The sequence below is a fragment of the Castor canadensis genome, chromosome 1 (genome assembly GCF_047511655.1).
Source record: "Castor canadensis chromosome 1, mCasCan1.hap1v2, whole genome shotgun sequence".
Taxonomy (NCBI): Eukaryota; Metazoa; Chordata; class Mammalia; order Rodentia; family Castoridae; genus Castor; species Castor canadensis.
This window is the reverse complement of record NC_133386.1, coordinates 8,338,051-8,354,709: the sequence shown is the minus strand read 5'-3', so window position 1 is coordinate 8,354,709 and position 16,659 is coordinate 8,338,051.

Sequence of the window (16,659 nt, the reverse complement as noted above, 5' to 3'; positions counted from 1 at the left end):
ACCAAAGTGAAACAAAGAACACAATTAATCAAGAGATAAATGAACTCAGGACAAAAATAGACAACATTAAAGAGGAAACCACCCAAGATATGGAAAACCTCAGAAAAAAGAACGGAACAGAACTGCAAAACAATACGGAAGGCCAATCCAGCAGAATAGAACAAACAGAAGACAGAATCTCAGAACTTGAAGATGAAATGGTAATTAAAGGAAAAACCGAAGAACTATTAATTAAACAACTCAAGACCTGTGAAAAGAAAATGCAAGAACTCACTGACTCCATCAAAAGACCAAACCTGAGAATCATGGGCATCAAAGGAGAAGAGGAGCAAGCGAAGGGAATGCGTAATATATTCAACAAAATAATAACAGAAAATTTCCCAAATCTAGAGAAAGCTATTCCCATACAGATGCAAGAGGCCTCCAGAACACCAAACAGACCAGACCAAAATAAATCTACCTCACAGCATATCATCATTAAAACAACAAATACAGAGACCTGAGAAAGAATATTGAAGGCTGTAAGAGAGAAAAAAGACAAATAACATACAAAGGTAAACCCATCAAAATCACAGCAGACTTCTCAACACAAACATTAAAAGCAAGAAAAGCTTGGGGAGAGATCGTCCGGGCACTGAATGAAAATAACTTCAACTACCCAGGATACTCTACCCAGCAAAACTATCATTCAAAATAGATGGAGCAATAAAAGTCTTCCATGATAAGCAGAAACTAAAACAATATGTGACCACAAAGCCACCACTACAAAAGATTCTGCAAGGGATTCTGCACACAGAAAGTGAAACCCAACTTAACCATGAAAAGACAGGCAGCACCAAACCACAGGAAAAGAAAAAGCAAGACAGTAGAGAGTGACCTCAACTTAGGTACACACAATCAAACCTTCAAACAACTAAGACAACTAAATGACAGGAATCACCACATACCTATCAGTACTAACGCTTAATGTTAATGGACTTAATTCCCCCATCAAAAGGCACCGCTTGACGAAATGGATTAAAAAGGAAGATCCAACAATTTGTTGCTTACAGGAGACCCATCTTAATGACAGAAATAAGCATAGGCTTAGGATGAAAGGCTGGAAGAAGATTTACCAAGCCAATGGCCCCCGAAAACAGGCAGGAGTAGCAATACTTATCTCTGGCAAAGTAGACTTCAATCCTACATTGAGCAAACGAGGTAAAGAAGGACATTCCATATTAATAAAAGGAGAAATAGACCAAAGGGAAATAACAATTATCAACCTATATGCACCCAATGTCAATGCACCCAATTTCATCAAACATACCCTGAAAGACCTAAAGCATATATTAACTCCAACACAGTGGTTGTGGGAGACTTTAACACCCCATTATCATCAATAGATAGGTCATCCAAACAAAAAAATCAATAAGAAATCCTAGATCTAAAATATACCATCGATCAAATGGACCTACTTGATGTCTACAGAACATTTCATCCAACTTCTACAAAATATACATTCTTCTCAGCAGCCCGTGGAACCTTCTCCAAAATAGATCATATCCTAGGGCACAAAGCAAGTCTCAGAAAATATAAGAAAATAGAAATTATACCATGCATTCTAGCTGATCACAATGCAATAAAACTAGAACTCAACAACAAAAGTAAAGACAAAAAACATGCAAACAGCTGGAAACTGAATACCTCATTGCTTAATGAACAATGGGTCATTGATGAAATAAAAGAGTAAATTAAAAAGTTTTGGGAAGTCAATGAAAATGAAAACACAACCTACCAGAACCTATGGGACACAGCAAAGGCAGTCCTGAGAGCAAAGTTTATAGCCATGAGTGCATATATTAAAAAGACTGAAAGATCCCAAACCAATGACCTAATGATACATCTCAAACTCCTAGAAAAACAAGAACAAGCAAATCCCAAAACAAATAGAAGGAGAGAAATAATAAAAATAAGAGCTGAAATTAATGAAATAGAAACCAAAAAAACCATACAAAGAATTAATGAAATGAAAAGTTGGTTCTTTCGTCAAAGCCTAGCTAGCCAAAAAGTTAGTGAGACCCCCATCTCAATCAATAAATCAGGCCCAGATCTGTGGGAGGCATAGATAGAAGGATCATGGTCTAAGGCCAGCCCAAGGCAAAAACATGAGACCCTGCCTGAAAAATAACTAAAGCAGAAAGGGCTGGGGCATGACTCAAGTGGTAGAGCCCCTGCCTAGCAAATGCAAGGCCCTGAGTTCAAATTCCAGTTCTGCCAAGTAAATATAAATGGACATTATATGTGTGTTATATTATCCACACCCTTTCACACAGTAAGCCTGTTTCTAGAATAAGCACAAAATTATAAGGTTGATTATTTCAGATTTAATTATAATCAAAAAATAATGGGAATATATAATATAAAATCTACCTAGACTAAATAAAACAAAAATGAATATTTGTAATTACAGTGGGATACTATGCAGCCAAGAACAATCATGTTTTGTAAGAATTGCTTCTGAGTTCAGAAATGCCTTTGATATATTGTTGAGTAAAAAGAAACTGGTTATTAAATAAAAAAGAAAAGTTGGTTCTTTGAAAAAATGAACAAGATCGACAGACCCCTGGCAAACCTGACTAAAATGAGGAGAGAAAAAACCCAAATTAGTAGAATCAAGAATGCAAAGGGGAGATAACAACAAACACCATCGAAGTCCTGGAAATCATCAGAGACTACTTCAAGAATCTATATTCAAATAAATTCAAAAATCTTAAAGAAATACACAGATTTCTAGATACATATGATCACCCAAAACTGAACCAAGAAGATATTAATCACCTGAATAGATTTATAACACAAAATGAAATTGAAGCAGCAATCAAGAGTCTCCCCAAAAAGAAAAGTCCAGGACCTGATGGATTCTCTGCTGAATTCTATCAGACCTTTAAAGAAGAACTGATGCCAACCCTCCTTAAACTGTTCCATGAAATAGAAAGGGAAGGAAAACTGCCAAACACATTTTATGAAACCAGTATTACACTTATCCCAAAACCAGGCAAAGACACCTCCAAAAAGGAGAACTATACGCCAAAATCCTCAACAAAATAATGGCAAACCGAATTCAACACACATCAAAAAGATTATTCACCACGACCAAGTGGGCTTCATCCCAGGAATGCAGGGGTGGCTCAACATACGAAAATCAATAAACATAATAAACCACATTAACAGAAGCAAAGACAAAAACCACTTGATCATCTCAATAGATGCAGAAAAAGCCTTTGATAAGATCCAACATCATTTCATGATAAAAGCTCTAAGAAAACTAGGAATAGAAGGAAAGTACCTCAACATTATAAAAGCTATATATGACAAACCTACAGCCAGCATTATACTTAATGAAGAAAAATTAAAACCATTCCCTCTAAAATCAGGAACCAGACAAGGATGCCCACTATCTCCACTCCTATTCAACATAGTACTGGAATTCCTAGCCAGAGCAATTAGGCAAGAAGAAGGAATAAAAGGAATACAAATAGGTAAAGAAACTGTCAAAATATCCCTATTTGCAGATGACATGATCCTATACCTTAAAGACCCAAAAAACTCTACTCAGAAGATCCTAGACACCATCAATAGCTATAGCAAGGTAGCAGGATATAAAATCAACATAGAAAAATCATTAACATTTTCTATACACTAATAATGAACAAACTGAGAAAGAATACATGAAAACAATTCCATTTACAATAGCCTCAAAAAAAATCAAATACCTAGGGTAAACCTAACAAAAGATGTGAACGACCTCTAGAAGGAAAACTATCCACTTCTGAAGAAAGAGACTGAGGAAGACTATAGAAAGTGGAGAGATCTCCCATGCTCATGGATTGGTAGAATCAACATAGTAAAAATGTCTATACTCCCAAAAGTAATCTACATGTTTAATGCAATTCCCATCAAAACCCCAATGACATTCATTAAAGAGATTGAAAAATCTACTGTTAAATTTATATGGAAACACAAGAGGCCACGAATAGCCAAGGCAATACTCAGTCAAAAGAACAATGCAGGAGGTATCACAATACCTGACTTCAAACTATATTACAAAGCAATAACAATAAAAACAGCATGGTGCTGGCACAAAAACAGACATGAAGACCAGTGGAACAGAATAGAGGACTCAGATATGAAGCCACACAACTATGAGCAACTTGTCTTTGACAAAGGCACTAAAAATAAACGATGGAGAAAAGACAGCCTCTTCAACAAAAACTGCTGGGAAAACTGGTTAGCAGTCTGCAAAAAACTGAAACTACATCCATGTTTATCACCCTATACCAATATTAACTCAAAATGGATCAAGGATCTTAATATCACACCACAAACTCTAAAGTTGGTACAGGAAAGAGTAGAAAATACTCTGGAGTTAGTAGGTATAGGTAAGAACTTTCTCAATGGAACCCCAGCAGCACAGCAATTAAGAGATAGCATAGATAAATGGGACTTCATAAAGCTAAAAAGCTTCTGCTCAACAAAAGAAATGGTCTTTAAACTGAAGAGACCACCCAAAAAGTGGGAGAAAATATTTGCCAGCTACACATCAGACAAAGGACTGATAACCAGAATATGTAGGGAACTTAAAAAACTAAATTCTCCCAAAACTAATGAACCAATAAAGAAATGGGCAAGTGAACTAAACAGAACTTTCTCAAAAGAAGAAATTCAAATGGCCAAAAAACATATGAAAAAAATGCTCACCATCTCTAGCAATAAAGGAAATGCAAATTAAAACCACGCTAAGATTCCACCTCACCCCTGTTAGAATAGCCATCATCAGCAACACCACCAACAACAGGTGTTGGCGAGGATGCGGGGAAAAAGGAACCCTCTTACACTGTTGGTGGGAATGTAGACTAGTACAACCACTCTGGAAAAAAATTTGGAGGCTACTTTAAAAGCTAAGCATTGATCTACCATTTGATCCAGCAATACCACTCTTGGGGATATACCCAAAAGACTGTGACACAGGTTACTCCAGAGGCACCTGCACACCCATGTTTATTGCAGCACTATTCACAATAGCCAAGTTATAGAAACAGCCAAGATGTCCCACCACTGATGAATGGATCAAGAAAATGTAGTATCTATACACAATGGAATTTTATGCAGCCATGAAGAAGAACAAAATGTTATCATTCGCTGGTAAATGGATGGAATTGGAGAACATCATTTTGAGTGAGGTTAGCCTGGCCCAAAAGACCAAAAATCGTATGTTCTCCCTCATATGTGGACATTAGATCAAGGGCAAACACAACAATGGGATTGGACTTTGAGCACATGATAAAAGCGAAAGCACACAAGGGAGGGGTGAGGATAGGTAAGACACCTAAAAAACTAGCTAGCATTTGTTGCCCTTAACGCAGAGAAACTAAAGCAGATACCTTAAAAGCAACTGAGGCCAATAGGAAAAGGGGACCAGGAACTAGAGAAAAGGTGAGATCAAAAAGAATTAACCTAGAAGGTAAAACACATGCACAGGAAATTAATGTGAGTCAACTTCCTGTATTGCTATCCTTATCTCAACTGGCAAAAACCCTTGTTCCTTCCTATTGTTGCTTATACTCTCTCTTCAACAAAAATAGAGATGAGGTCAAAATAGTTTCTGCCGGATAGAGAGGGGGTAGAGGGGAAAGGGAGGGCGTGGGGAGGGGTAAGAGAGGGGGTGGAGGAAGGGGGGAGAAATGATCCAAATATTGTATGCACATATGAATAAAATAAAAATTAAAAAAAAATGGACATGGAGGATGTGTCGAGGGACATGGGTGGGAAGCAGTAATAAAGCTGTGAAATACACCAGGAACATTTTTGCCTCAGGTCTTTAAATCAAGCTAATCATTTTTTAATTATAGTTTTAGAACTTTTGGAGCTGTTTTCTATGGCACTATTCACCATTGAGGGAATTCATCCCCAAATGGATCTTCCTTGTCAGACTATTTTTGAAGCACACAAAGAATCAACACCTCCTGTTTTGTCATAAGGATGACTTTCTAGTGAGATTGTTATGAGGTCTGTTATTACTTGATGCTGATTTATGCTTTCTCCTGTCAACCACTTCCAGCTGTCACTGCAGTATTCAAAGAATATAGTACTGAGTTGGTATTGATGAGGATTATAAACTGCTATTTCTACCCAATAGGATCCACTCACGTTTGTTGAGTTAGGCAAGCTAAATCATTTAACCTGGTAGTGTGTCAGTTGAAATAAAGTTCCTTTGCTGAGAGTATTTGAAGTCTTGATAAGGGTGGTAATCCATCAATTGAGCCATTTCTGTAAACCTTGGCACAGAGGAACAAAAGCAGGATAGAGGGAGAAAGGTATGAGAGCTAAGCCATGACAAAGTATAACTGTAATTGCTTAAGAAGATTCCAGTATACAGCAGCCCAGGTCACCAGCAACAACTGCAGAAGGAAAGGGAAATACACACTGCTACTACCAGCAAATCTTCTAGGTGACAACACCATGAAGAGACTTCCCTAGGAGTCTAGTGCAATTAAAATACCTACTTTAGTAGATTCTTTGTCAAAACTTCTTTGTGATTATTTTGCTGTTCAACCACTCATGCTTTCTTTTTAGATTTAGAGGTAAAGCATCCATCCAGGACACTGCTCTATAGCTTTTGGGGACTGGCCTCCAGGAATGTGCACTCCCAGATATTCATGCATTGGTGGGCAGGGAAGGAAGGTTGTCTTGGATATTGTTAAACAGCAGGATAACAGGAAGTGTTTTCCTGCTGGAATAATATTCCTGTCCTCATGCAAGGACCTCCCTGAGGTCCTGCCCACTGTTTGATCTTCTCTCTTATGTCTGGATTAGTGGTACGAAAACCACGTTCTGTGGAAGGCTTGTTGGAAGATGGTGTGGTCCTGCTGCCGTGTTCAATCAAACAAATGTTCTGGGCAGTTGAAACACCCTTAGAGACGGTGTGTTTACATGTCTAACTTCCAACAACAAAGAAAACTGGAATGAGTTAAAGTGGAACTCTGGAACACATTGCAGGCAACACTTATGGGTAACTCTCTGACAGCCAGAGCCATTGCTCTGTTTCCGGCCATCTCTCTGAACACAAAGCCTCCTCATTTCCAATTTCCTGGACTCTTGTGAATGTGATCTTCCTGGCGGCAGACTATTTACTCCCCAGTGAGGTGTGCTGACTGTCACCTGACATCTCCCTGGCTTGACTCAGAGAGGAATTGTGCTGCCTTCTGCAGAAGCAAAGCTGGCCTCTGGGGTCCTCACAAAAACACAAAACATCTCATTCCTCAACAGGGATGAGGGAGAACCCCTGCAAGCCCAGTTTGTACTCTACCTGGAGGGGTCGGGTTTAACTTTCTGTTTTTCCTACTCTGAGACAGTCATTGTACATAGAGCACATTGCCAGTGCAGTTTTGTCCCTCACTTCATGCTATAGATTGGATCTCATCTTAACTGTCCTCCAATGGCCCATGTGTTAAAGCCTTGGCACCCAGGGTGGTCTATTGGGAAATGATGGAAAATTTAAGAGTTGGGGGTCTTTAGATCATTGGGGGTATGCCTTTGAAGGAAACTGTGAAACCTTTGCCCGCACCTTCTCTTTCTTTATTCCAGGTCATGAAGTGAGAAGTTTTGCCCTACTGTGCACTTTCACCATGATGGGCAGCTTTCCAAAGACCCAAAACAATGGGGTCAATCAGTCATGCACTGAGCCTCCAAAACTATGAGCCAAAATAACCTTTTTCCCTTGGTAAGCTGATTATCTTAGGTTTGTTAAAGTAACAAGAAGCTAACTAACACTTTGAAATTATATATGCAATTTGCTCTGTTATGGGTTTGACAGCAGTTCTACAGGTAGTAGGTTTAAATAGAATGACACTGGGATTCCATCTCACTGCAGTCAGAATGGCTGTCAGCAAGAAAACAAATGACAAATGATGGTGAGGGTAAAGGGAGAAAGAATTCTTACACACTGTTGGCAGGAATGTAAATTAGTGCAGCCACTATGGAAATCAGTATGGAAGTTCCTTAAAACACTAAAGATAGAACTAGCTGTGATCTTGCTGTCCCACTCCTGGGCACATATCTGAAGTAATGTAAGTTAGCATACAATAGAGACACTTGCACACCCATGTTTAGTACATCGCTATTCACAGAGCTAAGCTATGGAATCAGCCCAGGTGCTCAGCAATGGATTAATAATGGATAAAGTAATTGTGGTACATATATACAAAGCAGTGTTATATAGCCATTAAAAAAGAATGAAATGATGCCATTTTCAGGAAAATGGATGGAATTGGAGACTATCATGTTAAGCAAAATAAGCCAAACTCATCTGTTTTCTCTCATGTACAGAATCTAGACCTAAAAAAATGACATGAATAGGGACTGTCGGAGGGGGCAGCACAAGGGGAAATGGCAAAAGGAGAGGGAGATGATGGTTGAATATGATCAAAGTACATTATTCGCATGTATGAAAATAGAATAATAAAACTCATTAAAATTATAAAAAACAAGAAGAGTTATGTGTAGGAGGGGCATAGCTCAAGTAGTAGAGCACCTGCCTAACAAGGATGAGGCCCCAAGTTCAAAACCCCAGTAAAACACACACACACACACACAAAAGGCTCAAAATGTTTTAGGCTGGGAATGTAGCTTAGTGGTAGAGTGTTTGTCTAGAAAGCACAGGACCTGGTTGAATCCCCAGGACTGCAAAATAAATAAATAAATGAAAAATAAAGGGAAGGGAAGATAAGAAAGAGTAATAGAGGAGGTGAAATATAACCAAAGAACACATATGCATATATAGAAATATCACATGAAATCCCTTCATATAATTAATATATTCTGATTAAACAATGGAAGAAAATTGGAAGATGCAAATAAAGCAGTATTTGGAAGAAAATTTATAGTACTAAACATTATATTAGAAAAGAAGAATGATCCCAAATCAATTATCTCAATTTCTTCCTTAAGAACCTAGAGGAAAAAGGAGTAAATTAAACCTCAAATAAAGAGAAGTCAGGAAATAGTTAAGATTCAAAGCAGAATCAATGAAATAAGAAATAGAAAAAAATACATAGAAAATCAATGAAATTAAAAGCTTTTTTTGGGATTGATAAAATTGGTAAGCCAGCTTGGAGAGAGCATAAATACCTTCCTAATATCTGGAATGTGAGAGGTGACTTGTTGCAGCATCTATCGATATTAAAATAATAATTAGCCAGTATTATGATCATCTTTATGCCAATAGATTTGACAATTTAGATGAAATGGATAAATTTATTGAAAGATATAAATTGCCAAAGCTCACTCAATATCAAATAGATAACATGAAAATCCATTTATCCTTTAAATAAATTGAGTTTTAAATTAAAAATTGTCTCAGTCTGTTCCTAAGATATAACAAAATATTTTACATTAGATGATTTATAAATAACAGAAGGTATTTTCTTGTTTTGGAGGCTGGGAAGTGTGAGATCAAGGATCCAGCAGATACTGTGTCTGGTGAGGGCCCAGTCCTCATAGATGCACCTTCTTACTATGTCTTCACATGGTGGAAGGAGCAAACAGAATCCCCCCAACCTCTTTTATAAGAGCCCAGTGTTCCTCAGCTTTCCATTATTGTATCAAAATATCAGAGACAATCACCTTATCAAGAGAAGCAGTTTATTTTGGCTCACAGTTTTGGAGGTTCCTGTCCATGAACATTGTACGCCATCACTTTGGATCTGTAGTGAGGCAGCACAACAAGAAAGGAGCATGTGGTAGAGCAAAGCCACTCACTTAATGGCTCAGAAGTAAAGGGAGGAAGAGGAAAGGACCAGATTCCACTATCCCCTTTGAGGGCATAGCCCTAATAACTTACAGATGACCCCAGTGTTCACCCTTCCTGGAGAATGCCACTCTGGGAACTAAACCTTCATTTAACACACGGGCCTTTCAAGATCCAAACTAGTAGGCACTAATATCATTTGTGAGGGTTCTGGCCCCATGACTTAACCACTTCCTAATGGCTCCTCCTGTTAATGATATCACACTATAGATTGATTTCTAACACAGGACTTTTGGGAGGATACCAACATTCTAACCATAGCACCTTCCCACAAAGAAAACACCAGACCCAGATGACTCTACTGGTAAATCATACCAAACATTTAAGGAGGGAATGCTATGCGCTCTTCACAAACTCTTCCAGAAAATTATAGATAAGAAAATACCCTTGAAATCACTCTGTGGAGCTAGAATTACCCTGATGATAAAACTTGACAAAGACGATATAAGAGCTATAGACAAATATCCTTCATGAACATAAATGTAAAAATATTGAGCAAAAGTTTAGCAAATTGAATATGACAATTTGTAACCCATATACAAAAAAGAAGATGGCTTATGACCAAATGTATTTTACCCCAAGAATTCAAGATTGGTTTACCATAAAAAGAAATCTTTCATTTATTCATATTGTGTTAGTCAGACACAAACAATTGTCACTGTGACAAACACCTGAGAAAAACAACTTATAAACACATACTATAATTTGATCCAGTAATTTTATCCATGAGAAATGTACATTTATCCATGAGAAACAAAAGCCCATGTTGATACAAAGACTTGTACATAAATGTTCACGCAGCTTTATTTGTAATTGATAAAAACTGAAAACAACCCAGAGCTGTTGTGTCTGAGAAGGGAGCAGATAATAAGGACTTTCAAAGGACCCCTGCCTCTTTTTGGGTGATGGATATGTGCATTATCTTAGTGATGACAATGGTTTCATGGATATACATATATGTTGAACTTGCCAAATTACACACTTCAAATATGTTCTGTTTATAGCATGTCAATTACCCCTAAATGTTCAAAAATTTGAACACTGTGCTGAAGCTTAAAGGCTCCATACTTTGCAATCACCTCATAAAGCTCAGGCATTAGTGCATATAATAATTTTTCTACAGTTTTCTAGATACTAATCCAAATACCCTGAAACCTATTTCTAGGCTTCCCATCAAATGGAACCTTAGAGCAAGGCAGTCCTAGTCATGGGTGAAGAGCAAATGATGAGGCTGAGAGGTGAGTTGTAGGGAAGGTTGGCCTGAGCTACAGCAAGGATGCTCTTCTTATAATGCACCATGTACTCAGCCACCAAGGGCTGGGTGCAGCAAGGGTGGTGTGGAATATAGCACACCCAGCAGGAGCCCCATTCACCAAAGAGTCATCCAAGACCCTGGCTGGAAATGGTGAGGCACTGGAGAGGGATGGCTGTGGGTTCTTGCCAATGTGTCCTTCCTCTGTGCCAACTGGGCAGCTCCTGAATGCTCGTGATGGTACTTTGCCACAAGAGAGATAAGATTAGAAGGCAGAGATTATTGGCTATGAATCTGCTGTTGATAAATAAGTGCACCTGAGCACTAAGGACTTTTCCAGTTTTAGCACGAAAGTCTCCTTGTTTCTAGGTTCTTCCTAGACAAACTGTAGCACTATGTGCTTTAGAGTGCTCTGTGCTTATAAGGCTACTTTGTCAGAAAAACTGAGAAGCCCCAATATTTTGGACCAGCAGGAAGTAGGGAATGTGGAACAAGTGATAGAGGGGTGCCCCAAACCTAGGACCCCAGTGTAGACCCTTGTCCTGTGGAAAAACAATGTTAAATTATAAGGAACTACCATTGAACTTGCTTGAGGAAACCCAGTCAGCTGAGGATCCAGATACAGTAGCACCAAGATTTCCCTTGACCTATGTCCCTTGACCCCATGTGCCAGTGCTGCTGCTTCTTTCACTTTATCAAGAAATAATAACTTGAAGTTTCTCTCCCCTCCTACAGGCATTGATGGGCACTGGCATTCCCATTCAGATGGAAACCCTGTGGTGGTGATGATGACATCATTGTTCATAAAACATAATAAAACATTCTAACAAGGTGATCTGTGTCACACTGACTCCTGATGTCTTATCCTTGAGGTACATCTTTGAAGAAAGTAAGTGCTCCCATTTTGGGCTTTGCTCCTAGATGCCATGGTTAGTGGTGAAGAACTCGCCTGTGGGCAAACTGCCTGCTCAGCCTCTCGGGAGCTGTGTTCCTTGACAAGGCTTTCAGCCTCTTGGGGCCTTGATTTCCTTTCCTAAAGTGGGAAGGACGATAGCACCAGCCTTGTGGCATTGTGGTCAGAGCTGAGTTCGTGTTCATAAGTGCTTAGAGGAGAGCTGGCACCCAGGAGGCCCATGGGGGTGCTTGTCAAATGCAACATTTTCAGCAGCTCCTTGAAGCAAGGGAGCAGTGGCCTTCCTGTCATTTTCATCACTCACTTACCTTTTGGCTTCTGTGTTTTTCCAAGTCTTCTGGAAGCTGCTGTGTCTTGTGGGAACTCAGGACATTTTACGGAAACTGCCTGAATGGTAAAGCCCAGGTCTGCCAGTTCTGGGTGGGAATGGCTCTCGCTAGGGGAAAGGCATCTGTTTTCATTTCTTGAACCTCATCAATGGCCCAACTGCACCCCAATGTTGAAACTTTAATTAAGGGTGTTGTACATTTTGTGCCAGTGCTTAAAATTTGAAAATATGTTGAGGAAATGAGCAAAAATATGGAAAGTGTGGGAAATGTTACCATTCTTTACTGGTTTTTGCTCACTCCACACACTGATTCTCCACGGCATGACACAGTGAGGACTTTTTTCCCGTGGCAGCAGTTCCTGGGCCTTAGACAGGCAGCAAAGTCAACGGAGCTGGAGATTTTGAACTTTCCATGTCTAGACATCCCCTTACAAAATAAGGCAGCTCAGAGTGCAGAGCCGAAAAACAACCACTTTTTTGGCACAGAAAGAAGACTAAAAATGTGCTGTATGTTCCTCACAGCAGGCACTGCTCTGGGCTCCATGGGTGGGATGGGAAGAATAGGCCTCTGACCTTGAAGGCAGCCATGTGGCTTCAGGCCTGGGGACCAGCTACCTGCACAGCCTCTCCAGAAACATATCCCGGGGCCCTGGGCAGAGACCAGTCCTTCTTGCCACCAGTCCCTTAAAGGAGTGTGATGGCAGCTGGTAAGCAGCCTCCTGCCAGCTCGAGGACCCTGAATTTTTGCCCAGACAGCAGGAGGCAGGTTGGGGCAGGTAGGAGGCAAGCCTCTGTGCAGCTGGCCCAGGTTCCAGTTTCTGCTGCCTCACCACAGCTTGGTTACGCCGCTGCACTTCTAAGGTGCTGCCCTGAGCCAAGAAACATGTGTCCCAATGCCAGCTTCCAACACAAACTTCCTTAGCTCTGCCTCCCCCAGATGAGCATTCAGGCCTCACAGATGTGACCTGGAGGTCCTGGGTCTTTCCTCCAGAGTGATTACTCAGAAACACAAAACAGGTGCTTCTGACTTGCCCTGTTCACTTTCTTTTTCCCATGAAATGCAGCCCACCTCTATGGCCGGCCACTGTCAGCTGTGTCTCCAGCTGCTGGGTCCAAGGTTCTCTTCATGGTCCCTTCAGGTGCTTTGACACCTCTTCACTAACTGGGCTGCTTTGGGAAGAAAGTGAAGTGGCTGAATACCGAACTTTTAAAAAAAGATTATGGCATTAAGTATATTACTTCTTTTCTCTGCAGCCAAACCATTTAGAACTTGGCTTTTATTAACAATGTACTAGGGAAAACAAATCAAAATGAAATTAATATTTTAAATTTTATACTGCTTATAAAAAACAGTACTAGCAGAAAACAGCACTAGTAGTACTTGCCAAAAACAGCACTAGCAGAAAACAGAAGACCATGGCTTCATGAGAGAAATGATTTTTCTCTACTTGATATGCTGCTGTTGTTAAAGAGATAACAATGATATCGCAACCATATATATAGTATTTAGCTTTTATCTCTTTTCATTTAATCCTTATAATTAATATGCAAAGTGAAAGTAACAGAAATAGTCATCTTTACCTTCTCCAGGTGACTTGTTAAAAGCCACATGATGTAGTGTCAGAGCCAAGAGAAGAATTTGGTTCTCCTTAGGCCAGGAGGAGGTCAGGCAGGGCTCCTTTGGCCCTTGCACCGGGGCACCCCTATCTGTGTGACATGGTGAGGCTCTTGATCTTCTACCCCCATCAGCCCTGGAAGGAAGGCAGCCTTTCCGCACAAAGGAGTCCTGAGCAATGTTTTCCCCAGTACTTAGAACATTTTACCTAGCTCTCCATAGGTGATTAGGAAGATTCAAGGTCAGGGTTGCTCAGCATTAATGGAGAGGAGTGTGGACATTAACTGGAGCAGGAACTCCTGGAAAAGGAGTAGAAAGGGAAGGAGGTAGGACTCCCAGAAAGGAAGGGCAGGGTCTTCAGGTCCAGGGACTGGAAATGCAACTGAGCCCAGGCAGCCTTGAAAACTTCCTTTATCACCCTCACTCCTGGTAGCACAGGGAAGCTTTGGTTTTGTTTTGCATCCAAGCTAAAGTGTAAGCTGAACTTCCCAGGAAGGAGAGTCCAGGGACCCCAAACAGAGTCTAGAAAACTCAGCAGAGTTAATTCAAATTCCCCACACTGCTCTCACACAGTCCAGTCTCTCCCCAGAGCCAAACACAAACAAAAGGACTTGCCTGGCTGGCTTTGGTAGCAGTGGATTCCTGCAGCTGTGTCCTCAGCAGGGATTAAAAGAGCAAGCAAGGCAGAGGGGATGAAGCAGGGAAGGGAGAGGCTAACAAACTTTCCATTTTACAATGCACTTAGAAAAAGACAAATTCTTTTTGCAGTTCAAGCAACCCCAGTCAGTGGAAACTAGGAGAGGCCCTTGGCCAGGACCATTTGTCAAGCATATTGGATTACAAACAGGAATCTTAATAGTCGCTATTGAGATGGTGCAAACTTCAGGAGAGAACCAGGGCTGTCATAGGAGCTGGGCAGATGGACTCCCTCTCTAATATGTTTCTCCCCTAGCTGAAGGTGGTGGTTTGTTCTGTGAGTAGTGCTGTAGACACTTTGGGGACCAATAAACTGCAGATTAACTGGGTTAAGGTCTGTTCCACAGGCACAAAGAACTGGAAGTCTGTGAGGGCTTGAAAGGGGCTGCCTCGTGGTTTTTAGTGGGGAGTGATATTGTAACTGAATGCAATGGATTCATTTTTTGGGAGTGAAAAGTCAATAAGCCCAACCAGAAGATAAAAGAATGGAGAGAGGAAATGGGCATGGTGATACACACCTATACTCCCAGCTTCTTAGAGGTGGAGGCATGAAGATTGAAACCTTTGCCCTATTGATCTAATGGTGCATGCCAGACTGAAACTGACCTTTAAGTCTTCATTTTGGTTTGCCTAACTTGAGAATGAATGCACTGATGAAAATAAAGGATGACTTCCTGAAGGTGATAGAGGAGAAAGTAAAATGCTGAACAGACCCACAGAAAAGTGAGTCAATAGACTCATTCTCTGAAGACTGTGTGAGTCACAAATCTGGAAATTAGGGTTCAAAGCCAATTCTGTTAACCCTGCTGCTAATGGCTTCCTGGGTGATCTGATAGGAACTGCATCACCCAGGGGTGGACATTCTTGGGATCTGAAACACAAATCTGACAAGAGCAAGGCCTGTGTTTCTAGCAATGCAGATTCCTTGGAGGTAGGTGAGGTGAGCAGAGGCTCTCTGAAGAATATGGAGAAGTCTGTCACTTTACCCAAAGTCAGCCACAGACTCAAAGGGTTGCATTAGTTATAGAAGCTCAGCTTCTGAAAATAGAACTAGTCTCTCTTCAAGGTCAATATCATTAGAATTCATATTATTTGTCTGAAGCAGGTGTTTCCTAGAATGAACTTGGTTCCAGGAGAAAGAAGTTGGTTTTCCTCTGACTTAGAGTGGGAATCTGAAGTGTCCATAACCCACTCCCCAGCCAGGTGACAGGTGACAGGAGTTGCTGTTCCCAGGTTCTGACCAAAGGGTGAATTTTGTCTCCCTTTGCAAAAGTGAGAGTTCATTCAAGCCCTTTGCTTCCAATTACAGCAGCTCCTGTTCTCATTCAATTGTTGGCAAGAGATATTAAAGAGGTTTCAGCTTTATCCAAGAAGACTGTGGGACTTGGGAAAAAATGTTGAGAAATAGAAGATGTCATGCAAAACTATGGATTCAGCTCAATTCCAAACTTAATTATTTCCATTCTCCCTTGTTACTTATTGTGGGAGCTGAGAACTTCACACGGAATACAATGACAATTTCTAATAACACAGGGATGTGTCTAGGAGTTAGTTGTGTCTTTAAAATAGAGTTCTACTTATAGTGCATTTCCAAATATGTATTATACTTCAATTTTAAATGCTAACAAAAGTTGTGCTTTTCAAAGACCATCAACCAATTATTGGTTAAACTCACACACTTCTGTAATTTTATTGAGTTGATCCACATCAGAAAATTGATTCTAGAGTATGCAGCTGTTACCAGAACCTTAGTTCTTTCTGTTCAACATTCTACTGAAAAACTGGGAGATAGAAATTAGTAGAAGGAAATAATTTCTTCAAATCCAGCCCTAAGGAAAGCAGGAGACTTTTCTGTCAAATTTTTACCTTGGAAATAGAGGGATGAAGTGTTTTGAGGGCACAACGGGTTACAATGAGACAAGGGATGGGGAATCTCCAATGCTGGGTTGAGTCTTTCTCACCAAAGCACAGTCTTTCATTTCTTTGAGTCTGTGGGACCTGGGACCTC